Below are 17179 nucleotides of genomic sequence, written 5' to 3' on the forward strand. Positions count from 1 at the left end.
CGATGATGGTTGATGGAGAGACCAATCCACAGTAGCTTACGGAGCACACAATATGCACGTGTTGACCAATTGTCTTAATTAGGAATGTCAATGGCCAAATCACATTTATTAATTTGGTGATTTTTTTTTTTTTTTTTGTTCGAAATTAATTTTGTGATTAAGCTAAGGATGATATTCCTCCTCATCATATTACAATGACGCTACAAGCACCAACTTGTTTACCAATCTTTGGATACCAACACATGTGTGACACATGACATGGCAACCCAGGTCTTCTGTCATCGTGGCTGTGTAGAATGGTGTGATGAGAGCTTCAATTCTTCAATGGAAGGACTGCTGAATTTCTAGGATTTTTCAGAGAGGAAGAAGGAGGTTTAACGGTAAACCACAAAGGCTCGGTGCTTTGAGCTGACAAACATAGAATTGGATAGAGAAATACCATGGTTGCGAAGTTGAGCTGACGACTAGAGGAAGAGACGGCGGCAAACAAAGAAGGTCGAGGTCTCTCTCGCACTAGAGGAAGAAAATAAAAGAGAGAAACTCGTTATCTTCCAATACAGAAGATCCACATCCAATAGATGCAAGTTTTGAGCCGAAAAAAGCTTCGGAAAATCCATGAGAATATAAACAACAATGAAGGCAAATATTATACAAAAAACAGTAAAGGCAATTCTTTTACCTGTGTTAGAGAACCCTAAACAATGAATATAACATGTTGAACCACAGAGAACAAATGCAAATAGAATTTAAATACGGAAAAAACTGAAAAACTAGAAAGAAGGAACATCAAATAGCAAATGGAGAGGGCATCAACAATTATCAAAATGGAAATATATAAAATTTTACCTTACTTTTACCCACAAACCAAATAAACAACAATGAGTCGAGATAAGAAGAGAAAGATGAGAAAAAATTATGACTCAGATACAGACGAAAGATGAGATATACCTGATACTGTGATGAGAGAGCAAAGCAAGTACCGAAAAACACAACAATGAGTCGAGATAAGAAGAGAAGACGATAGAACAGTGAGGAGGAGGCGGCTGGAAAGAAGAAGAGCTCAATTAGGTTTTACGAAGTTATCGGGCCGGGCTTAGGGCCTTTTCAGCCTTAAAGAGTTATCGGGCCGGGTCGGGGCAGTCCTATGAAATGGGCCATTATTTCGGCTTTATTAAACTCCATTCGTTTTTTCCGTTTAAAAACTCAATTCCTTCAAATTTTGAAATAATGTTGAAACAAAATTGAAGTAGACTACAAAACAATCAAAAAAGAAAATATTTATTCTGCATCTTGGACAAACCACTCTGGCCATTCTTGTTCATCTTGTACACTCATTTTCTTCTTGTTTAATCTAATTACTTCCACAAATACACGCTTCAACACTATTTGGAGTCAAACTTGCTCGATGGTCACTTATAACACGCCTACCTTTGCTAAAAGCTGATTCATAAGCAACCGAAGACACTGGAATGGTTAGTATATCACGGACCATGGTGGAAAGCATAGGGTAATTTTTTTGCTGTGATTTCCACCATGCCAAAATATTTAAAGGATTATTTTCATCATGATCCATTTCTGTGTGTGAATCAAGATAGCATGATAGTTCATTAGATGAAAAATTGCTTGTGTTTAACCTTTTAGAATCACAAAGGTCATCCACACGACTTCCTTTTTAACTAAATGTTGAAGTGCAAGATGTAGATGATGTGGGTACTGCTTGTTCATGTTGTGATCTATCATGCAAAGACAAATATAATTTATACTCTTCATATAACTCTTTTAATGTTGTGAGCACTTTTTCCAAAATTGTATTTGAATTTTCTTCATAAAGAATTTCACAAAACACTTCTTAAATTTTTTGTTTTGTTTTATTCCTTGGATCTAAAATTACACCCAAACCACAAATCAAGGGCAAATCCCCAAAGTACTTTGCAAATTTTGACTTCATATCACATACATTAAGCTGTTTGTAAAGATCATTGTTTTCAATTTCAAGACAAATGTCTTTTATTTTAGTTATTTCTTTTAGTACTAAAGGAATAGTTGGATAGTTAGAGCCAGAAATTATTTCAGTGGATTCATAAAATTGAACTAAATTTTCTCTCCAAAGTGACGCAATATCCCTTGGTTATTTCTCCGAAGGGTGCTTCTCTTCCTAGCAGCTTGCACGTTAATATCCCTTGGTTCTTTGGGTGTTTTGTGCTTGGAAATTGTTCCTTCCCATGTGCTGGAGCCTTCCAGCAGCTCTGCATATGTGGACATCTTGCTCCCTACGTGGCTTCTATGTTTTCAGCAAGGAGCTGATGCTTTGGCTTCTTCTCTTTTCTAATTGTATGGGCCTTGTCAAAATAAATGGGCTAACCTCAACAAGTGTTGGACTATTTTTGTTGAGGTGTTGGGCTAATTTGGTTAAGCTAATGGGCTATTTCCTCCTTTGTGCCACCCCATGTTTGGGCCTAAAAATGGGCCAGCCTCGAGCCCAAGAACCCGAGACTTCCATTTCTCGCCCATCAATGGGCCTCATGTCGATTTATTACCATCCATACCACAACCCACTCAAGCAAGCCCCGGGCATTTGAGTGGCTTGGGCCCACTTAGGCTTGAAGCGTGGTTGGGTGTGAAATAATGATTTCATTGGCATGGCATGTCGCTTGACATGTTTTTCAATTATGATGCTTGATGGGATAACTAGCATGGGCTTGCAAAGTTGGTGCCTTTTATAGGCCAATTTCAATTCTTAGTGTGCCAAATGACATATTTATTTGGTGTGGCATGTGGTCGTGGCAAGCGTGTATGACAAACTTTACGTGCCCAAATTGGGTTTCTTATTGGTCATGTATCGCATTGGGCCAAGAATATATTTGGGCCTCAACAATATTATATCAATATAAAAAAGAAAAAAAAAAGAAAATGGAGGGCTTTGAATAGAAAGCACTCCAGCCACATATTTGCTGGGACTCCTAGGCTTCGGCCGCATGTGTGATATTTACTCACATATATATATATATTATATATAACAATTAGATTTTTGACCTGTGAATCCTTCAACCAATTCGCAGACCACCAAAAAGGCCCTAGCCGCATTTGGTCCTTTCATCCACCTATTATATATATATATATATATATATGCATATACATATAATAAAACAAAGACTTTTCAGCCTAATTTGCAAAGGGTTCCCAAGCTTCGACCGCACACTAAAATAATCCAAAGACCTCCAGCCGCAATGTCCCAATAGCTTCCGTCTGCAATATTCCAACAACTCCAAATCTCAGTCGTGACACTCCTTCAAACCGTGCTTTCGGCCGCCAAGCTCCTTCGAAATCGGGCTCCAAATCTTGGCCGCCATATTTTGTCAATTAGTGCCCAGCCGTATTTCTCTACCCATTTTTCCTAGCTCTATCCGATCGTAGTACTCTAGCTTCTGGCAGCAATCTCTAGCCAAAGCCCGGTCACAATCACTTCTACCACATTCGAACTTGTCTGGATGTATCCTCCAGCAGATTCAGCCGGACCATCTCAGCAGCCCAGCCAATTCTTGTGCCTGGATTAGGTGGATTTCTACCACCCCTAAACACGTTCTTATCGTTCTTATCACTTTTATTTCGTTCTTGCTTTATTTATCGCTTTGATTTATTTTATCGCACCTCAACTCTTGTCTTTACGTTTATACGCATATTTAGTTTAATTGCATTATTATTACTTAAAACCCTAAAAAATAAAATCACAAAAAACATCCGTACGAAACCTAACCATCCTCGAGCCCGAGGAAGTGAAAGAATCTAGGCCAATAGGAGGTTCCTTGCTTGGCCGATCAATCGTTTGGTCAGAAGTTAGAAGCGCAACACATCCATCTATTCACATTTCATTCAAGCCCAAATTCAAGGCTTGGTGGTGGCACGCCCCGTACTCAAAAAAAGGAGGACCAAAAATTCCTTCCGTCGGCCGCCTCGGCCGAAAAGAGGGAAACATCTTGTCGGGCCACTAAGTGGACCACCCATGCCACTGAGGTGCCGGAGACACCAAAGCAAACTCCACAATCATCCCTAAATTCAAATGACTTGGGGGGATTCATGCCAAGCAAATCTAAATCTAAATCAAAGATAACAAAAAATTAAGCACATAAGAAGATTGAGCTCAACATCCATTATTCACCGATAAACTGACTGCTGGCTTCAGCCAACATGCAAAGCCGTTGACCACCGCCATCAACTGTTGAGGCTAGCTCTGCCGTTCACCTCCATCTCCACTATGAAACACCATTAGCAAGCCTAGTCATCATCATAAATCACCTTCGTAGCAACCCTAACCTCTCTATAGTTATCGAGATGTGGTGGGAGATGTGGAAGCATATATTTCACCAGCCAATAAGAAGACAACACGTGGAAAAGGAATACTCCTTAGATCAAACTAATTACCCTAATTAATTTCTTTTTAATTCGGGAAATTATCTTTGATTTAAGATAGGAATATCTCCATAAATCAAGGAACCAATCTCCACCAAATCTCTTGGAGTAATTCCTATTTTTTTTTTTTTTTGGAAGAATAATCCTAACCAAATAAGGATTATTCTCCCAAAACCCTTGCACACAAGGAAGCTATAAATACATATACATGACATTCAAGGTAATCCTAAACCTAGTTCTAAAACCTGAGAGAAACACCTCTCTCTCTCTCTCTCTCTCTCTCTCTCTCTTGCCGCTCCTCTCTCCCTCTCCTCATAATGCTAAGCACCACCACCACACACGGCTCTGGCCACCTGACTCTCCTCGTGAGAGAAAACTCCATCCTTTTTATTTATTGCCGCATCTTTTCTAAAAGACCGAATTGAACTAACTTAGGTATCGGAGGGTCTTTAGACAACATCCTCCGAGTGTGGTCTTTTACTCCTATTTATTTCGCAAGAACTTAAAAAAGAGAAAGAAGAAAACTCAAAGGATGAAGAATCTACACGTGAATATTCTCCCGTAAGAAATTTTCACAATCAAAACGGAACACTTGCTCATCCCCGTATCTCTTAAATGACTTCACCATAAGTATCAATGTCAGGAAACTACAACAAAGAAATGGACCGCGGCAGACCAAAGGCAACAGTGGAGAAATAAAAAAATATATATTAAAAAAAAAGTGGGAGACGTGCGCATGCTCCTGTCTCCACCATGGCATGAGTGCCAATAATGGAAGTGATGCAAAAGATAAGATAAGATATTTCTTCCTTTAATGATTTCATTATAAAATATTATATGTTGTCATGCCAAATATGCAATCAGGTCAAAAAGTTTATCAAGTGGTGTTTTTGATAGTATCCATCATCACGTGAAGTGATAATTACACCAAACTGTACTGGGGCCAACGAGCTATCGGTCTGCCTATGGCGCTCCTCGATCTCCTGTGGCCAAACCACTTGTCCCAATAGACTCGGGGACGTTTGAAAAGCACAACGACGAATTGTTTTGACGAGACCAGCTTGACCGGCTGGTTCTCGGTTGAGATATAAAAACAAGAAGGAAGATCACCCCATGTGGAAGGGAGAAGCAACGGCTACAATTACAAAGCAAGCCATCAATAAAAAAGGAAAAAAGCAAAAAGAAGCATCCAACGCAAATATAAAAAAGAGATTTTCTATTTAAACCCCGCACTTCTCTTTGTTCACCCCAATACTTAAATAATTAAGCTGTAAGTTTTATTATTGTATAAAAAGACAAAAAAGGTCATCCAACTTAATAATTAACCCTAGTACATCTATACACACACCCCCACACACCCCACCACTCTTTATATTAAGTTTTAAAAACCTCCTTCCAACTTCATGTTTACAAACTCTCTCTCTCTCTCTCTCTCTCAACTCAAAAATACCAAAGTATTAGAATTCCAGTTACAGTTCTTGGAGAGAGGTAAAGTTGTTCTCTTTCTCTAGAAAATATTAAATTTCTGATTTGTGGTTTCATTTGTTTGTGTTTTTTTTTTGCTGAGAACAAAGAAAATTGTGGGATTTAAATAAAAAATCTCTTTTAGTTTTTATTTTTTTAGTTTGGGGTGTATTTAAGGGTAGTTTGGGAAGATAGTGGGGTTTTCTTAGAAATTGTGAAAATTTAAATTAAAAGTTGGGGTGAACTTAGAACATGGGGTGAACTAAGAGAAGTGTGGGGTTTAAATAGAAAATCTCTATAAAAAATATAAAAAAACCATGCGAATGTCAGACTTCATAACAGCAAAATAAATAAATAACATGCCAAGCAAAATTCGAAAATTCTGTGGTACATCGGCTGTACCGGTGCAGCCAGTTATCCAAGGGCCAGTATTGCATTTTAAAAATGAAGGGCTAAGATTAAATGACCTGAAGACTTGTTGTGCCCTTTGTTATTAAATATCACGTGACATACGTGACTAAGAAAACAAGTAAAAAGCTTCAACGAAAGCGCGGAAGCCCTCGCGTGCACTGGAGCTGCTTATCTCTGCGATCGATCTCTCTCTCTTGGAAATCCAATCCTCATCTATGTCCCCAAATCAGAATCTGGGAGTCTCACCTCTGCCGACGCCGAGATGCAACAGTCATCGGACATCCACGCAAGGTTTGCCTGCTTAGTTGTCTTCTTTTTCCATCGGTTCAATTCAGAAGATTACTCGGTTTTTGTCTTTGAAGAATCTTTATCAAGAAGCTTGGAAGCAATTGGGTTTTGGGGTTGATACATCTGGCAGATCACCACATGCTCTCCATTTGTTTGCTGAAATGTCACACTCATGTTGGGTATGCAATGGCGGTACTGCACTTCTTGATTTTGATCTTGGCTGCCATATGGGCATTCGAGCCAATGGTGGTGGTGAGTTTCTCACGAGTTGCTTCATTGGAGAGTTGATGACAGAGAGCTTCGCCAGGACTTGTACTTGCTTCGTTTTGTTCCTGTTCAAGAAGCCTCTACGCCAACTCTAAAATTGCTCAAGGTTATGGTGATACAGGGCTTTATCAAGAATTGTTCAGTTGTCATTTTCCTTGATTCTGGTAGTTCACGAAATTTCATTGGTTTGGCACTATTCAAGTGGTTAGGGTCCAGGATTATGATTGTGTCCACACTGTTTTTACTCTTCCGTTGGGTAATTGCATTCTTGATTTTGACCTTGGCTACCGTCTGGGCATACGTGACCAAGGTGGTGGATTGGAAGTTGATAATGGGCATACTGGAAAAGAAGAAAATTTCTGCAAGGTTTATGGCTATGAGCTTGAGTCGCTGAGAGCTTTACTTCTTTCTCCCAGGGCTCATTCCAAAGGACTTGGAGCCATTGATGTGTTAGTGAGCTTTCCAATAATTGGGGAGTTTTATGTGGGTGGGCTGCCAATCCAGCAGCAGTGAGACCATGAGTATTGTTTGGTTCAGCATCTTTGTAATTGCATGCTCTGATGGTGGCCTTGTTCAAGCCAACCAGTTGATATATTGCTACAACAATATGAGTTCAATGGCACACATCCATCACTGAAATGGCAGCAACTTGTTGGTTCGAATTCCAGAATTTCATCCTTGAGGACAAGGATTGTTTTTGTGGGGAGGGTAGATAGGAATCTCTATATAAGCTGGAACTAGGGTTAGTTGTTAACCATTAGTTAGGCTATGTTTAGTTGACAGTTGGTTAGGTTAACTCTATATTAACTAAGTGAGTCTGTATTTGAGGGAGTTAGTTGAGAAATTGTATCTTGTTCTTTGTGAAAGAAATAATATCATTGTTCTTGAGATATTGAGTTAAGGTAGAAGGCAGGTACTATCAATTTATACAAGAACTGCTAAAACTCTAAACCTAAGATCGAAGTGGAGGATAACGCAGAGCCCAACGCACAACGATGGCTTCCTGCACACTAGGCTTCACTTTCTCACCTGCTTCCCGTGTAATCTCTCTCTCTCTCTGAAATAATTGGGCAAAAATAAAACTAAATGCATACGAAACTCCAATTCTCAATTTGTGCATTGATCCTTCTTATCTTTTTGGCTGCAGAGGGTGCAACTTGAGAGTGGAAAATTCACTGTTTTCCAACTCCTCCTTTAGGCCACAGGTTACAAATTGTTGTCATTTCTCAGTGTGTTTTTTTAGCTTTCTTCCCAATTTGGTTTTAATTATAAACATTTTGCAGGTAACTTCCGGAATACAAAAAATGGCAGTAGTTGGCGAATGTAGTGCCGAAGGAAATTGGTATGAAAGAGAAAACTCCAATTGACTGCTTGCGTAATCTTTCTTGTTAATAGTGTGAATTATATGACAAAACAAAGAAATTTAATTTGGGAACCCAATGTTAAAGTTTTCACATGTCTAAATTGAAGTGTTTTTGTAAGTGAAAGCTCATCATGAAAAAGGTATAGAGTTATGTAAGTTATCGTAAACTCATGTTTTCATACTCTCTCTCCCTAAACCCAGCCTTTGGATGCACAGTTCTGTTTCTAATTGAAGCTTAATATGCTTTGGAAATTAGATTCTTTAAAGTGGGTTTTTCTTCAGGGTATTCTGAAAGCAAAACCCAACGATCTCAGCTACATTTTTTTGAAAGAATTACATAAATTGGTGTTATGTTTCTGCTATTGAGTCAAATTTTGTTTTTGGTTTTTCCTAGTAGGTAGTAGTTTCTATGACGTGGCTCTTTTGCTATGCAATCATCACGCTTCTGGTTTGTAATCTTGAATACTCCATGATTTTAATTAACATTGGCAATTGGAAAAACTGGCTATGGTTTTCTTGTGCAATCGTTTTTAGGAAGGTGAATTCCCAATGTGGTTTTTTCAAGGGCTTTCAAGAGACCAACTCAATCACTTGAAAAGCTAATGGATGTTATGAGGGAAGAGCTTCCTAACACAATGGCTGCTGTTCGTATATCCGGGATGGAGCTGAGTGTCTTGGGTTGACATTACCATTTCAAAGATTGTATTGCTAAATCTGTAAGTGTATGGTTCAAATGTGATTGGTATTGGTTGCTATGATTGCCATAACTGCTATATATTGGTTGCTCTGGCTAAGGATTCAGGAAAAGAGCAATTAAGAAAAGTGCATTTTTGTTACACTGAAATATGTGTTTTGAGATACTATCACAGTGTTTAAATAATCTCTCTCTACCTCCCTTGCATTTGCAGGAAGGGGTATGCTCACTTGTACTTTTCATGCATACTTGGTGAGATTCTCACCTTCTTCTGAGAGCCTAATATTTAGGGGCTAACATTTGTGTACTCCACAAGTTAAAATTGAGCTAAACGTATTACAAAATATTTTAGGTAAAGTGTTTTCTTTGCTTATGTTTCTTTTTTGAGATATTATTTCTTATTTATGTGACATGTAGTCTTGGTTAGAGAAAATAGATGATATGACATTTAATTTTCTATAGCTTTTAGGTACTAGTAGATTATCAGTATTGTCATGCAAATGAACACACACACAAAAGAGGCCCTCTAGCCAAAAAGAGGAAATTTGGTGATCTTTGCATACATTATAAGAGTGTGAGCCAATGAGCCTTCTAGTAAAAACAACAAAGTTAAAAACCAAAAGAAGGACGGAATGCAATTGCATATTGTAAACTAAGAATTGCAAACAGACATTACGAAATTGCATACATATATATGCAATTGCATATTGTAAAATGAGAATTGCACATAGATACTACAAAATTGCATACAAGTATATGCATATGCATATTATAAACTGAGAATTGCACACATGTGCTATCAAATATGCGATATATGCCCAAAAACCATTAAACATGGCTAAATTGTTGATTTAGTCCTTGAACTTGTACCCAATTTTCAATTTATCTCATGACATTTTTTTATAAAATTAAGGATATGAATTTGTCTTTATCGCCAATATCTTCCCTGCCGTTTAATTACCTAATATTTTGTCCAATCTGTCATTAAATATGATGGCAAATTGGTCATTTCATACGTTAAACATAATTGAATTATGTAAAATAAAATAATATGAAAGGATGTTAAATATATGCCCTAAAGCCAAACATGTGATGTTGCTTTCTTTTCTGGATATTTCACCATCATTTATGGGTAAAATCGTTGTTTTCAACTATGATATTTAGTCTAAAATCATAATAGCACAACAATCATTGGAATATGGTTCGTATTAGGGCTATGCAATGAGACTCGATATAAGAAGACTTCTCATACTTCCACTTCATGTCATAAACATTCATGATCATATATTATCAATTAGGCATTGATCATAATCGAAAAAGTCCAATTTTCTTTTTCGTCAATTCAATGTGGCTTAATCAATCGACCATTAAGTAATAATTTTTGTTGAAATTTTTTAAATTTATATTTGTATCAACAATCATATGTTTGATATTATTGATTTTTTTTCAATTAACAATATAGTAATAATTGGAGACAATCAACGAAGTTCAATTTTATTCCCAATAGTTCATTGGGTTAAATTAGTAGTAAATCACGAAAGTTATATTGAGTAATTTATGCCAACAAACCTACCTAACGAAAGCTAAGCAACTCGTTCGTTGGGTAAATGATGTTGCCCGTTGACCACATTACCCGACGAACTCCATGGTTTACTCAACAAACATGGTATTTTACTTTGAGGAAGTAAGGGTGCGTTCGTTGAATAAAATTGGCCATTCCTCATGAAATTGGACCCAACTAACTTACTTTTTCAAACAAATGGGCTATTTGTTCACACGAACGCAAGGGTTGCGTTCATTGAGTAAAGTTGACCGTTCTCTAGAAAAATGAGTCTAACTAACTTACTTTTTAAACAAACGGGCTATTTGTTCTTGTGTTTGTTGACTAAAGTTGCCCGTTCTTCGAAAAAATGGGCCCCACTAACTTACTTTTTCAAACAAACGGGCTATATGTTCACGCAAACGCAGAGATTGTGTTCGTTGAGTAAAGTTGCTCGTTCCCTGAAAAAATAGGCCAAACTAACTTACTTTTTCAAACAAACGGGCTATTTGTTTACGTGAATGCAATGGGCTTCGTTTGTTGAGTAAAGTTGCCTATTCTCCGGAAAAATGGGCCCAACTAACTTACTTTTTCAAACAAACGGGCTATTTGTTCATACAAACGCATGAGTTGTGTTTGTTGAGTAAAGTTGCCCGTTCTTTGGAAAAAAGAGCCCAACTAACTTACTTTTTCAAACAAACGGACTATTTATTCATGCCAACGCAGAGGTTATGTTCGTTGAGTAAAGTTGCATGTTCCCTGAAAAAATAGTCCCAACTAACTTACTTTTTCAAACAAACGGGCAATTTGTTCACGCGAATGCAAGGATTGCGTTCGTTGAGTAAAATTTCCTGTTCTTCAGAAAAATGGGCCCAACTAACTTACTTTTTCAAACAAACGAGCTATTTGTTCATGCAAATGCAGAGACTGCGTTCGTTGAGTAAAGTTGCCCGTTCCACGGAAAAATAGACCCAACTAACTTACTTTTTCAAACAAACGGGCTATTTGTTCACGCGAATGCACAGGTTGCGTCCATTGAGTAAAGTTGTCCGTTTCCCTAAAAACGGGCCAACTAACTTACTTTTTCAAACAAACGGGCTATTTGTTCACGTGAACGCAATAGGTTTCGCTTATTAAGTAAAGTTGCCTATTCCCCGGAAAAATGGGCCCAACTAACTTACTTTTTCAAACAAACGAGCTATTTGTTCATGCAAATGCGGAGACTGCGTTCATTGAGTAAAGTTGCCTGTTCCATGGAAAAATAGACCCAACTAACTTACTTTTTCCAACAAACGGGCTATTTGTTCACGCGAATGCACAGGTTGCGTTCGTTGAGTAAAGTTGTTTATTTCCCTAAAAAAGGGGCCAACTAACATTCTTTTTCAAATAAACGGGCTATTTGTTAACGTGAACGTAATGAGTTTTGTTCGTTGAGTAAAGTTGCCTCTTCCCCTGAAAAATGGGCCCAATTAACTTACTTTTTTTCAAACGAACGAGGTATTTGTTCACACAAACGCAGGGGTTACGTTTGTTGAGTAAAGTCACCTGGTCCTCGGAAAAATGGACCCAACTAACTTACTTTTTCAAAAAAAATGACTATTTGTTCAGGCAAACGCAGGGGTTGCGTTTGTTGAGTAAAGTTGGCCGTTCCCAGGAAAATAGACCAAACTAACTTACTTTTTCAAACAAATGGGATATTTATTCACGCGAACGTAAGGGGTGTGTTCGTTGAGTAAAGTTGCCCATTCCCTGAGAAAATGGACCTCCCTAACTTACTTTTTCAAACAAACGGGCTATTTTTTCTGGCGAATGCAAGGAGTGCGTTCATTGAGTAAAGTTTGCCGTTCCTCAAGAAATTGGACCAAGTAAAATACTTTATCAAACAAACGCACTATTTTTTCACACGAACGCAGGGGTTGCTTTCGTTGTGTATGTTGTGTTCATTTGATAAATTTAAATGTTTGTATTGACAGGACCTGCCCCGAATTTCCCCTTAAACCGGGGCGGACCCGTCTTGGTGCCGACATCACACCGATGCCGGGCCCACTTACTAAAAACCCAAGACATCCTACCAAAATTTTGGCAGAGTCTCCCCTGTAAAATGCTCAAGCCCAACAACATTCAGCCTGCATAATTTACATAACATAAATCCCAACTGCCAGCATGCTTTCAACATACAACAATTCAAAATAAAGTAGCCTCCGGCCTCAAGTAACAACCTAACATGGGCGATAACAGAGCATCTAACAGAATTTGTTTACAACAACAGTAGAGTAGAAGGAATTTACACGAATCCTATCTACAGATGAAATGTTTGGAGCTCGCAACTTGCTTGAGCGCTTCCAAAGCCACTACTGCACAGGCGCAAAACAGAAATATGTGAGTGGACAAAAATAAAGTTTGCATTTAAAACAACATAGTAACCCCACCGTGTAAAAATAATGCTCAAGCATGCAGTTTCCACATCCATAAATCAAATACTCAAACATAAAATCTCAAAGTCCAATAACTCTCAAAAATCTCAAACCACAACTCCATTCCCACAAGTATGCAACTCTCACCAACCCATACATATGTATACATATATAAGTATATATATATATATCTATAATATAACGTATACTTCTCTCCATACTAATGTACCGGGGAAGACAATCCAACCGGGGGATTGTTGGGTGACGCAGGATTTTCGAACATGAACCCGCGTCCGGGATGAGTAGTCCAACCGGGGGACGGAACTCCATAGCTCACATGCCGGCACTGCCAACGACACGTGTAGCTCACAAATCTCATATCAAGTCCTACGCGCGCAGACAGTATCATCACCCCACCGGCACTGCCAACGCCATGTGTGATGATACTAAGCAATATACATACTCTTCCCATACACCGCACTGCCAACGCCATGTATGAGACCAGCAATCTCATGGCTTCCCACCCCACCGGCACTGCCAACGCCATGTGTGGGAAGCCTAGTAACCAGGGAATGGTACTCACCTAACATACTCATACATCTCACAACCATCCCTCAAACTCATATCTTTCCACAATCTCATAACAACAACTCCTCATACTCCATACATAGGCAATATAGATAGACATCCCACAATCCATATAAACATATCCATAATGCTCAAACATAGCCATACTCAAAATATATTGCCAATACGTATATGAATATCCAAAGTCATCAACCAAATACTTAATAAATCACATTTCCATTTAAAACATATGCACAAATCTTTTATCAATAAAACCATGCAAATGCTTGAAAACAAAGTCCACTCACAGGTAATCCCACAAACTTCGAATTATTGAATCGGAACATCCGGGGCTCCGATTCACGATCCACGAATTCCTATAGGATTCTAAGAGTACCTAAATCAACATACTTCAATTTGGAAACGATCCAACGGTTAGAACTTATCGAACCCGAATAACGCTCAATATGCGAAATCCGTTCGATAGTCAAACGACATCCAAATTGAGATCCGTAAAATCCTATGCACTCGTGACAACCTAATGATCTCATCAGGATAAAAAGCAACTTCAACAGCCTTGCCCACGCGCCGCCACACGCGCCGGTAGCGCGTGGGTGTGTAGAGAAATTTCCGGCGACGGAAAATCTCCACACCAACGCTCACCCTTCCTACCCTAGCTTCTTCTCAAGGTCAGGATCACTTTATTCAACTACCACGAGGTCCAATTCGCACGGGAACTGGCCGAAATCTCAAATTGAAAACCGGCGAAAACCTAGGTTTCCAATTCGGTTCCAAAACTCAAAATCGATCCAAACCTACCCCAAAAACAGCTAGAGCATACGGAGAGGGTTCGAAAACATACCAAACTCGACGGAAAAATCGGCCGGAATCGCTGCCGTGGTGAAAACCGGAGAAAAACCGGTCGATATCGTGGCGGATTTCGAGCTTTCGGTCGGGATAACAGTGGGTTTTGATCGAACTTCACGACGAGTCGAATGGATCGGTCTCGAGGGTGAGGTGACCGAGCGTGACGATCGTGAGGGTTTTCGATTCGGTGAACAGTGAAACACGGGGAGAAATCGCAGAGGGAGGAGACGCGGAGAGAGAGAGAAAGTGAGGGGTAAATGTGAAAAATCTGATTTTACCCCAAACTCACTTTGAAATAATTACGGTTCCGCCATCGAGCTTAATTTGCTCGCCAAAACTTCGTTACAACTCCGATTCAAGGCTACTGCTACGTTTCGTCTCAGTACCACCTACGCAACCAAACCACTCGTGGTCCCGAAATCCTTCCGGATAAGAAAATGACCAAAATTACCCTTAACCCAAGAGTAAATTAATAATTCTCTTAATTTAATTAAAATATGAATAAATTTGGAGTCGGGGTGTTACATGTATATTCGGTAAGAAAAACTAAGAGTTCACGAGAAAAAAGAAGACATAATTTTTTTATTTTTTTTATTTTTTGGTTTTGAGTAGAAGAAATTATTATTGTACTAAGGGATATGCACTATAAACCAACTCTACTAAATACATTTTTTGTGTCAATGTGCTGCATGTTGGAGTATATATATATATATATATATATATATATATATAGTTTTTATAATATTAAGGGATATTTGTTGAAATGTCACCTGAACTTATACCTTAGTTTCAATTTGTCACTTGAAAAAATAATTTAAGTGAAATGTCACCTGAATTTTTCAAAATCCATGATTTGTCACCTGAGTTTAACATCATCTGATTTTCCATCTATTTTCAAGGGTATTTTAGTCTTTTCATTTTCAAGGATATTTTAAAAATGGAAAAAATTATTATTAAAAAAATAAAGCTTAAATGTAAAAATGGATGCGGATTAAATGTGAAAAGATATATAATTTTTATAATTTTCAAGGGTCTTTTCATAATTTTTTATATAATTATTTTTCCATTTTTAAAATACTCTTGAAAATAAAAAGACTAAAATACCCTTGAAAATTGTTGGAAAATTGGATGATGTTAAAGGGAGGTGACAAATCATGGATTTTGAAAAATTCAAATGACATTTCACTTAAAAAAAATTTTAAGGTGACAAATTGAAACTAAGGTATAAGTTCAGGTGACATTTCAATGAATATCTCTAATATTAATATATATTATATAAAGTAAAAAAATTTAGGGGGTCCTCAAAAATCAGGGGCCCTGTGTAGTGAAACAACCCGAACGGTAGGACTATCAAACCCACCTTGCTTTCTAACCCATTTAATCATTTTCCACACCGATTTATTGTCCCATGACACAATGGGATCCAAAGACTTATCAACATATACTCCACCATGGAGAATTGAATCGAAATAGAATAGTTGGAGAAAAAGCAGTGACCCATTTACATATGAAACTTTCTTCGCTTGGAACGACCTAACACCTTCACATAAGAAGTTGAATCCATGGTCGGCCTAGTTCTTGGTCTCTATCTTCTCTGGGATCGTCAAGAAAGTTAAATAGTTCCCGATCACTGATGGTGAAGATGTGGGGCAAAGTACAGTGCCAAGTGCAAACATCACGAATCAAACTTTAAAGTCCTCATCCACATGTTCGCACTTTTCCAATTGTTCTACTAAACCCTTTACTAATACTCTCTTGCCATTTCCACCGAAACTCTTCACTAACTATTTCACCTTTTCATCTTCTACAGCACAGTCCAGTTGAACATCCTCGCCGGTGTTCTTAAACCCCATAACACGCCCAAACTCAATGGCACCTATTCCAAACACATTGCCGTGTAGTTCTATAGAGGACGTATCAGGATTGAACTTTTGAATAAAAAATTGGCATAGTTGGCGGTGTAAACGAGTGCAGGACAATGATGCCATATTACCGAACCCAATAGCATTAATTGCTAACCGCTTCTCATTCGACAATTTTTCCACTGTACGATGGAATCGGTCCGGGCTGCATCTAGTGATAAAACCCATCTCATTCACTGAGTCGTCTACTTGCCCAGTCGAACCTTGTACTTTCCCACTCGAACCTTCCAAGGTAGCACCATATGTTGCCTTCTCTGTAGGGTTCAATTTCCTCCACTTGTTAGCAATCTCTTCTTGTACCTGAAAAACAAAATTCTCATTAAAAGAGCCTTTTTAATACAATAAATAATAAATTGACCCAATCAATAGCCATCTCTCACCTTACTGTCCAACTTTGCATTGGCCCCTTTCCCCATTTCAAGTCGTTCTTTTTTCCTGTAAATCATTTATTTTTAATCAAAAAACCATCATAATATTAAGCAACCACATTTCCAATTTTTAGATGTACATGTAACTTACATGAAATTAAAAAATGCATCTTGGCCAACTCTTGATTGTTGCACATTACTCTCGGCCTTGCGCTTTCCTTTCGTTGATCCCCTTTTTTGAGCTTCCATAACTTGCACAAATCAAGTACAAAACACTGTCATGCAATTGTCTCTAGCGCCGAGATTTTGAATACTAAATACACCCTAAACCCCGTAAACACCACAACATCACACATTGCTTAATTATAAAAATACGGGGACCTGGATTTGCACACAGTTGCTTAGTAATTGCATATACTGATATGCAATTGCACGACACTACTTGCAAGTGCATCAGCCCTCGATTATAACATTGCACAGATAACACACACAACCCACCCATGCATTTCTCTATTGGGCCGGGATTCTTACTCTTTTCAAATCCCAATCCAAATCTTAACCAATCCTAACATTACACTTTCGGAACACTTTACTCCCCATAACAAAA

The 17179-nt window shown here is 38.3% G+C and overlaps 3 long non-coding RNA genes across 4 annotated transcripts; 1 reads left to right on the forward strand and 2 right to left on the reverse strand.

The window, feature by feature from the left end:
* Positions 1 to 69: 69 nt before the first annotated feature.
* Positions 70 to 1071, reverse strand: LOC148916720 (uncharacterized). Its single transcript, XR_016127229.1, has 2 exons — positions 949 to 1071; positions 70 to 513 (listed from the first exon to the last, which is right to left on the reverse strand). It is a non-coding gene; the product is annotated as an uncharacterized LOC148916720 (long non-coding RNA).
* A 5329-nt stretch (positions 1072 to 6400) lies between these two features.
* LOC148916721 (uncharacterized) lies at positions 6401 to 9251 on the forward strand. Of its 2 annotated transcripts, XR_016127415.1 has the most exons (4): positions 6401 to 7877; positions 7985 to 8042; positions 8121 to 8916; positions 9109 to 9251. It is a non-coding gene; the product is annotated as an uncharacterized LOC148916721 (long non-coding RNA). The 2 variants fall into 2 exon arrangements; XR_016127414.1 differs by having other exon boundaries at positions 6404 to 7877; positions 8121 to 9251.
* A 6407-nt stretch (positions 9252 to 15658) lies between these two features.
* LOC148916722 (uncharacterized) lies at positions 15659 to 16883 on the reverse strand. The gene is made up of 2 exons (XR_016127303.1): positions 16724 to 16883; positions 15659 to 16639 (listed from the first exon to the last, which is right to left on the reverse strand). It is a non-coding gene; the product is annotated as an uncharacterized LOC148916722 (long non-coding RNA).
* Between the last annotated feature and the right edge of the window lie 296 nt (positions 16884 to 17179).

This window comes from Prunus mume, linkage group LG5, assembly GCF_029339155.1.
Source record: "Prunus mume cultivar Tortuosa linkage group LG5, ASM2933915v1, whole genome shotgun sequence".
In the NCBI taxonomy this organism is placed as follows: Eukaryota; Viridiplantae; Streptophyta; class Magnoliopsida; order Rosales; family Rosaceae; genus Prunus; species Prunus mume.